Source organism: Cryptomeria japonica, chromosome 10, assembly GCF_030272615.1.
Source record: "Cryptomeria japonica chromosome 10, Sugi_1.0, whole genome shotgun sequence".
Taxonomy (NCBI): Eukaryota; Viridiplantae; Streptophyta; class Pinopsida; order Cupressales; family Cupressaceae; genus Cryptomeria; species Cryptomeria japonica.
Window position 1 is genome coordinate 274,182,075 of NC_081414.1, and position 8,367 is coordinate 274,190,441.

Below are 8,367 nucleotides of genomic sequence, written 5' to 3' on the forward strand. Positions count from 1 at the left end.
CTAGTTTTATTTATGCTGCTGCAATTAAATTAAATCTGTTAATTGTTCTTTCTTTTAATGCAGAAAATAAATCTTATAGTAGTAGCTTATTTTATAAAAAAAAAAAAAAAGGATAGCATCTAGATTTAGTTTTGTTGTTATACCAAAAAAAAAAAAGATTACATTTTAGTTGCTGTTTTATATGCATTTAAAATGTTAGTTGCAGAATATAAATTACTTTTCTTTCTTGCCTTTTAGAAAACACAAAAAAATAAAATTATTTTACTATTATCATGCTGTAAATAATCATGTTAATTTCTACATGTAAAAATAAATTAACCAGAAAGAAAACTTGTAGTTTGGCCTAGGGTGTTAATGTAAATATATATATATATATATATATAACATAATTTATATATATTATATATATATGTTTATAGGGTTTTTTAAAAAAGAGATGTATATTTATCATTCATTAAAATATTCCTTTCTGAAAGTCTCCCTATTAAAATAAATGTATATATATATATATATAGATAGAGATAGAGATAGAGATAGAGATAGAGATAGAGATAGAGATAGATATAGATATAGATATAGATATAGATATAGATATAGATATAGATATATATATATATATATATATATATATATATATATATAAGTCGATTTTTAATCCTTTATTTTTTTTTAAGAAAAAAAAATTTATACAAAAAAAAACTAAAATAATAAATATTGGGGTGCCAAGCCCTACCCCCCCCGGAAAGCATGGAGCCGAAGCGCTGTGCAGAAGGGTTTGGGCGGCGCGGGGTTCTCGGTGGGCCGTGACCCACAGAGGCATCGAGGTTGCCACTGTGGGCTGAGGCACACAGCAGCGTTGTGGCGCCACCGCGGGCCATGTACCGCAGGGGCAGCCTTGGCCGCCACTACGGGTCACGTCCCGCAGCGACGCCATGGCACCACTGCGTGGCACGACCCGCAGTGGTGCCAAGGCGCCACTATGGTGGTCTTTTAATCCCCGCGGGTTCCCCTCCGTAAGACTTGGCCTTGCGATAAACAGGGAAATGCTATATAAAAAAAAAACTTGGTCGCCACTGTAACCCTCGTGGCTCCCGTAGAAGGTGCCGCCTCCTCCATGGCTCCTCTACCCTGCACAATACAATAAGAACACACTTCACTCAAAAAAAAATAAGAGAAATAAAAATGTAGAATACCTTTGTTAAGCCCTAACCCGAATTTCGGGTTAGGGCAAGACAACAAGATGGTGGAATATGGGTAGGGGGTGAGTATGCTTATATTCTTACATTGGGGTTTTATGGGTTCATTTTTTATATATATATATAATAAAATGTGCCTCATCTTTTCATATAGTTGTGTTCTTTTGTAAAAAAGAAATATATAAATGAGTGTCTAGTTAAAATATGTATCTAAATGTATTTATAAAAAAATATGGGTATATATATATATATATATATATATATACAACAAAATATAAAGGTATAAACCCATCTTTAGGAAATTTTATATTATAATTTAATATCATAGGAAATATAAAAAAAAAATATATATATATATACCTTGTCAGAATTTAGCCTGAGTGAAATTAATTATTTATATAGGCCAAAAAATTAAGTGTATTTTATAGGGTAAAATTTCATTATGGACTCCATTAGCCCCTTCAATCAAATTTTAGACAAATTACACATATTGTTATAATAGACATTAGGTTTATTTAATCTAAGAGCTAGGGCAAATTTATTTAGACCCTAGGCAATAAAAGGACTTTATGAGGATTATTAATATCCCTTATCAATTAATTTGGAGATTATTTGTTAAGTGAGTTTAATTATTTGTTAATGGAAGATAATAATTGTTTATGGTGAAAATGGATAACAATAACAACAATATTGAAAGGCTAAATGAATCCAACCACAAAACCTTAGCCTAACAATCAACAAAGATCCACCATAACATATGAAGATTACCTAAGACAATGCAAATCACATGAAATAACAAAGATTATACCATCACATGTCCAATAGGGTTTTTGATCTCCATTCTTCCTATCTCCATTGATCTTGCTTGATATATTTGCTCTCAGATTTTATATGCACAAGAGCTCAACAAAGAACGGAATTTGGTTGCAAGTAGGATCGTAGTGTAGTCAAGTCCTCCAAATTGTCGATTAGGGTTTGATAATGAAGAAGGCATCTCCTTAAATAGAAGACACAATATGAAATGGAGGGTTAAGATTGAGAGGTGTAAAAAGAGAGGTCGGCTAGGATTAGAGGGTAGGTAAAAGAAATACCAAAATAATGAAAGAGGTAGGTAGTGTAGGAATTAAGAGATGAATGACATGTGTCATGTGTAGAAAAAGCTAATGAATTAATTAAATAAATAAGGATTTATTTAATTAATAGAAGAAGTATGATAATTAAATAAATAAAAATATTTATTTAATTTAGGAAAAGAATAATTTAAATAAATAAATGTATTTATTTAAATGAGAAATAAGGCTAGAAGAGGATAAATGAATTAATTAAATAAATAAAGATTTATTTAATTAATAGAAGAATTAGGCTTAGATAATTAAATAAATAATATTTATTTAATTAGACATGACAATTTTAGGTGTCTACATTTTGCCCTTCTTTGAGACAATGCGGCTTGTCGCGTTGTTTCAAAGAAGATAAGATGAACTGATACAGAGTTGCCCCAGAATGGGAATGATATGCCCCCTCGAGAGATTGGATGAAAATGTCTGAAAAGATTGCAGACAATCTCTCGATAAGAAAGAAAGGCTAGAATTTACTAACCGAATAAAGTGACAAAGTCACAGGATGAAGAATACTGACTCGGGAAATGAAGGCAAGGGCTAGGGTAGGCTATAAGGTAGACCACGGGCAAAATACATCCTCATTGTCATCTACACCCTCACAAGATCACAGTGCAGAGCGAAAAAAAGAGCAGCAGCAGTCAGCAGCGATGGCTTTCGTACACAGATTCGATCGCGTTCGCCGATTTCAGAAGCCAGCAGAGGCAGGAGAGCCGGTAAGTACCACCAAACCTCCTCGTACTTTGATGCATTTCAATTTTGTCATTAATGCATGGTAGTTTAGCAATAAATGCGCTTAGGAATAGGGCACAAAAAAGTGCAAAAACGTGCAACCGCGTCTGCGTCGGTGCCAGGCGCGTCTGTGTCCGCCAGGTGCGTCTGTGTCAGTTCCAGGCGCGTTTACGTCTGGAACCGCGTTTGTGCTTGATGCGGGTGCGTTTATGTCCTGTAGGGGCGTTTATGTTCCAAAGTCGCGTCTGTGAGTAATTTAGGCACGTTTATGTCAAACAGGCGCGTCTGCGTTGTGTGAGCGCGCTTGTGCAGTCAAGAGGCGCGTTTGTGAGTTTAAAGCGCGTTTATGTCAGAAAATGCAAGTTTTTAGTCTTCTAGGTCAAATCGGCAGTTCTGTGATGAACATACGCTGTCGATTGGATAAGCTGCTGAGAGGATACACTCAAGCAGGTCCTCTAGGAAGACTAGGATAGGTCAAGGCACTTTGTGATGAACAGGGAGCACCAAGATAGAGTACTTTGTGATGAATAGGGAGTACCCAAAGGATGAGCAACACTTTGTGATGAACAGGGAGTGCTAAATGTGAGTAACACTTTGTGATGAACAGGGAATGTCACACACGTAGTACTTTGTGATAAACAGGGAGCACTACTAGGATAGATAGCAACACTTTGTGATGAACAGTGAGTGTCACTAGGATAGATAACCATATGCATTTAGATAGCAAGTAGCATTTTGTGATGAACAGTGAATGCCACGATAACTGACATGATTGATTGTTTGACTGCAGGAGTATCTGCCTATGCTAGAGTCACGGGAGAGATTCCCGTCCACATAGAGGTTGCGACCAGAGTTATCGTTTGAGGACAGAGCTGCCATTGAGGAGATGGGATTGAGACACGTATTATATGTGCCTGAGTTTCGGGCAAACATGGGTTTGCTGACTGCGCTGGCGGAGAGATGGCACTCCGAGACATGCACATTTCATTTGCCGATGGGGGAGATGACAGTGACCCTTGAGGATGTCTACCGGATTCTGCGGATACCGATTGATGGAGAGCTGATTCCATATGATCGCGACGAAGACAAAGAGGCATTGAGACGGGTGTTCCAGGATCCCAGACTAGAGATGAGAGCAGGGCATGTGGCATGGGATACCATGACTGCGACAGGGTTAGCTTTGCCAGCTGTGATTGGAGGAGCCATCAGTGGGTTCCTGTGTCCGGACAGGGCGACACGGGGGTTGGCAGTGGGCTGGGGAGGAGCACTGGAGATATTGGTGACGCAGCACACCAGATATGCGTGGGGTCCATCTTGGCACATCTGTATTATGAGCTTCACCAGTTTGTCTACCATGGATCAGTGGGACTGGGTTGTGGAGTGACACTTTTGCAGGTTTGGGCATACGAGCATCTGCCTATCACGTGGCCGATACATTTTAGAGGCAGGGGTCATGGACGGAGTTTTGTTCATCTGTACGACATGATCACGTCACAGCCTCGGATTGGCAGGTTAGAGTATTGGCGGCGAGTGCTGGATGATATTGATGTAGTCATCTGGAGGCCGTATCTGGGATGTGAAGAGTGGGAGGATGACGCAGTGGAGCTGCCTTACACCTTCAGGAGCAGATATTTGATTGGGCGGATGCCCTATATATTAGAGAGACAGTTGGTGGACAGGGTTGGCCGACAGTTTGACCGGATCCAGCAGATGCCACGAGGCTCGGGTATGTATGCCCGTACAGTTAGGGATCAGGCGCAGTTCGGGCCTTTATTGTCATATGATTAGGCAGTCACACAGCTGGCAGAGATGATACCTCTTCCCTGGGACATGTGGCCTGAGATTGAGGACGCCAGGATGGATGCAGAGTATACAGCGTATTGGGCAGAGCATCCATTCCCCCAACTGACAGATCCAGGAGAGCTACTGGATGGAGATGGAGGAGGAGATGATGATGATGATGGTGGGGGTGATGGAGGCAGAGGCCGACAGAGGCAGAGGGGAGTAGTTGGGGAGAGGAGGGTGGATAGGAGGGACAGGCCCAGGTGGTGAGGGGTCGCGGTGGAGTGCCCCTGCAGGTACCAGCAGCACAGGGTCCTAGAGCTCAGGGACAGAGACAGGGACAGGTGCAGGGACAGGTGCCAGTACAGGCACCGGGATAGAGACAGGTATAGGGACCTAGGCATGTACCGAGACAAGTACCCGTTCAGGCACCGGTACAGGTACAGGGAGAGGTACAGGGGCAGGCACCCGCAGAGGGAGAGCCACGGGCAGAGGCAGAGGGGGGTGACCCAGTGGAGGCTGAGCTGCTGGATCTGAGGGAGATCTGCCAGGGCTAGGCAGATGAGATTCAGGATCTGGAGAGGGAGAGGGATCAGCTCAGGACCCGGCTCAGGGATACTGAGCGGGAGAGGGATCAGGCAATTCAGCGCTACACTAAGGCTGAGACAGCGTTGAGGGCAGGGAGGCAGGCGGCGGAGGACACAGGAGCAGGCTATGCATATGTCCTGCGAGCCAGAGAGGAGATTGCCTACTGGAGGGACCTGTATTATGGTGTCGTACCAGCAAATCAGCGGGCGAGGAGCTTCCATAGACCATCGCGGACAGCGACAGCTACGGGAGGGAGCCGGAGGAGACAGGCATCAAGTGGTGGGGTCATGGGTCCTCCACCAGACAGGCAGGGTGATCCTGGAGCGGGTCCTTCTAGGGCTCAGATTCCGTCGAGGCCAGGCGGCTTCGAGGGAGGGAGTTCATCATAGCCATAGAGGGCTCCCTTGTATCAATATTTGTACCATTTTTTGTATTGTAGACACCTGCGGGTGATTGTAGCCATATGATTTTTTGACATCATTGTATCATGACATTTTTGATTATATATATGAGAGATGATTCATTTTGCGGCAGCTATATGCATGTGTACCTATGTGATGAGATGTTCTTAGAATGTATGCTTATGATATGGATGCAAATATTTACATGATGCAATGCAATATTTTTGTTCTTTTATGTTTTATATGTTATGCTAATGCAAATGTGAATATATGTAATGCAGATGAATATGATAATGCAAATGTAAATTGTGCTAACATGTGTTGTATGCAGGATGTGCTGTAGTTGTGATATCTATACGTATGTATGAAATGCTTATATGTGGTAATGCAGGTGTAATTATATGAAATGCAAATGTTTTTGGTATGTCATTATACTCAGTCATGTGATAGCAGGCTACATGGATTCAAGAAGGACGATGGAAGTCAACCAAGAAAGAGGGGGATGAAAGACAGAAGATATGAAAGTGAAAGAGCTTCTTGTGCGTTATCATCATTGAGCTTATTATGGCAAAATAGGTTATGACAATCGAGGCATGTGTTCGACCTAGAAAGTCATTGTACCTGTTTGCATGGAGATAAGACAGTCACACACAAGGAATGCCCTAGTTCACACTAGACTCACAGTGTCCTCATATCCTTGGACAAGTCATAGCATTACTAAGAGACAATCCACAGACAGCAAATACAAGTAGGTGACGATACCCCATCCTCGCCTTTCTAGTCAAAGACATCCTGGAGATAGAATCTCTAGTCAAAGACATCCTGGAAAAGCTAAAAGACATGTCACCAAAAAAGATGAAATCAAAAGAAAATCAAGACTCGACACCAACATCCACTGTAGTCCTCAAGTTTAGTGTCTCTTGTCACTTGTATAAGTCTTATTTGATTGTGGTCACAATGTTTACTTTCACAGAAAGGATAGATAGCACTGAACCATAGTGTTGTCTGAGTCTGTTGAAAGATTTGATTTGTTGAAGCCCATTGTTGCTGCTGTGTCTGATCTGAAACTGACTGAATCTATGAAACTGATACTTTATTGCAGAGAAGATGAAACTTTATTGCGAATCTGTGATGCAAATGCTGCTTTATTGCGGATTGTGCGCGAATAGACTGGAGAAAGCTGGAAGAAACTGTACTCCTCGAAACATGTGATGTTCTTAGTTCCACACCCATCACTAGACATAGGATTTGCCTTAGCCACAGATAGGATCTGATTTATTATGGATGGAAAGGGAGGTTTATTATGGATGGCTAACCAATCTTAGGTAGATCAATAACAAGCCATGATGGGAATGGGTGAGTTTATTATGGATGAATAGGTTGTCAGTGTGTGCAAAGTGAAATGATGAAAGAGAATGCTGAAGGAGGGAGGAGCAATGTCCCTACGCATGGCGCTGGGAACCCAGTTTTCACCATGGTACTTGCCCAGGGCGCCACCGAATTGGTTTTCACCGTTAGACGAAATTATTTCTCTTGACTTTTTCAATTTTTCAATGTTTTTTGTGTCACAAGGCGCCTGTTTGCCAGGTTTTCACCAAGTAACGATTTTTTTTGTTTTTATAATTTTTTTGTATTTTTGAATTAGGATATTCCGACGAGCTATGTGTAGAACCTGCGAAGGTGCATGCTGTTGATAGGATCCTCCAAAGGTTCACCTTCTATAGTAGAGAGTTGATATGCCCCAGAGCCATATACTGCTGTTATGATGTAAGGACCAAGCCAGTTTGGTTCAAACTTGCCCTTCTTCTCTCTGTCTTGCTGATTCTTGGGGTTTTCTCTGAGAACCAAGTCACCTACCTCAAATGTGCGAGGCTTGACTTTGTGATTGTAGCTGCGACTCATTCGTTGTTGGTAAGCCTTGAGATGATTAAAAGCAATTTGTCTCCGTTCATCCAACAGTTCTAGTTCTTGTAAGCGAGAGACCCTGTAGTCTTCATCAGTGATGATGTTTTGCAAAGAGACCCGTAAAAAGGGTAATTCGACCTCAATAGGCAAGATGGCTTCAGCGCCGAAGACAAGTGAATATGGTGTAGCTCCTGTAGGTGTGCGGACACTTGTGCGGTAGGCCCAAAGTGCAGGATTGAGTTGGATATGCCAGTTACGGCCAGCGTCGTCGACTGTCTTTTTGAGGATTTTAAGAATTGTTTTATTAGACGCCTCAGCTTGGCCATTACCTTGGGGGTAATATGGTGTGGAGAAACGATGGGAGATATGGAAGCACTCACAGAGTTCACGAACATCCTGATTTTTGAAGGGACGCCCGTTATCAGTGATAATGGAATTGGGAATACCATATCGGCAAATGATGTAGTTTAGGATGAAGGTAGCAATTTGTTTTCCAGTGACTTGTGTGAGAGGCACGGCTTCAATCCATTTTGTAAAATACTCTGTGGCAGTGATAATGAATTTATGACCATTGGAAGAAGGAGGGTGAATCTTGCCTATGAGATCGAGTCCCCACTGACAAAAGGGCCAAGGAGACGCAAGTGG